General features: G+C 30.1%; 1 long non-coding RNA gene across 1 annotated transcript in view; it reads right to left on the bottom strand.

Moving 5' to 3' along the window:
* Window positions 1-1,237: 1,237 nt before the first annotated feature.
* The window catches only part of LOC115033825, a 5,712-nt gene continuing 5,572 nt past the window's right edge, over window positions 1,238-1,377 (bottom strand). Inside the window, exon 2 of the long non-coding RNA XR_003839149.1 lies at window positions 1,238-1,372. This is a non-coding gene — a long non-coding RNA (uncharacterized LOC115033825). The remainder of the gene's footprint in view (window positions 1,373-1,377) is intronic.

Here is a 1,377-nt window from a genome sequence, read left to right on the forward strand (position 1 = left end):
TAATTACTAGGGCCCGGGAATTATATGCACAAAAAATGTACGAAATATGCATGCATTTATGCACTGAATATCATTAAAATATGCACTTTAAATATGCAAAAATATGTGAAAATATGCAAACAAAAATGAAAGTTTAATACATTTATTTAGTTTTAAAATGTATATAATTCATTATATAATCTATACTAAATAGAAAAATGTACTGACAATATTTTTGTACGTTGTATTGAACTGCATTAAGTTGTAATTTGAACATTCACTCATCTAAACAAAAAGTCATGAACGAAAATCAATTCATAAAGAAAACATTGCTTTGTCGAACAATTTACTAATTGTGGAATGGTTAGCTTTTTATAAATCTTATTATAGCCCATATCAAATTATACTTCATGAATCATGATACACTGAATTGACGTAAGTCTTGCACATAATAATAGTATACTTCATACTATTTTTTTTCTATATATGCACTATATTTCAGAAAATTGCTGAAATATGCACAATAATTTAAAATGGTCCAAATATGCAAAAATATGCCAAATTTAATTTTGCATATCAACACATTAGGTTAAGATTCAAATTTTTATCTTACCTAGCTACTTTTTAGATAAATAGATAGAAATATGCAAATGCATACAATTCCGGGCCCTAGTAATTACTAATTAGTAGTATTATACTATTATAGCGAATAGTGATTATTATTATTTATTTATTATTGTAATATTCTCGTCGTTAGGACTGGTCAGAGTAATATTCTGAGAGCCGTTTAACTACGAGTATATTATGTTTTTGTAGGAAGCAAGGCCACTTGTGTTGATGATAAAGATGTTGACAGGGTTGTTATTAAATAAATGTAGACTGATGAAATATTCTAAGTGATTTATTAAAATGTTCTTCAGTAAAATTTACTAAGTCCAAATAATTAAATTATTACACAAAGTGTCGTGAAGGTGCTCGTAGTGCAGTGGAGGAAACACGTCTAATTACAGGCCGTCTCCGGTCTGCTTTTATAAGGGCCCAGGCTCTCCTACCTACCCCCGGTCCATTGTCTTATCCATAATGCATCGTTGCGTTTATCGATGTCCCATGTACACGTGTGGACCTAATCATAATGTTGATTCCACGAACCGTCAATTATTTGTTGTACTCGCATCCTGTTTTCTGGTTTTGATTATTATGTACTTTTATCTACTTTATGTGAAAAGCAAGCCCCGTACCCTGCCGTTAAATATATGGTTTGTGGTTTTTAATGTGTTTTAATATAGGTATTATTATGTTCGATTAATCCTACCGTTTAGTGATCCATGTATTTATAGTTATTACATATAGATAATTATGAGGGTCTTTCATTCCTTTCATTATCATCCCTTACCTCCT

The sequence above is a fragment of the Acyrthosiphon pisum genome, chromosome A1, assembly GCF_005508785.2.
Source record: "Acyrthosiphon pisum isolate AL4f chromosome A1, pea_aphid_22Mar2018_4r6ur, whole genome shotgun sequence".
In the NCBI taxonomy this organism is placed as follows: domain Eukaryota; kingdom Metazoa; phylum Arthropoda; class Insecta; order Hemiptera; family Aphididae; genus Acyrthosiphon; species Acyrthosiphon pisum.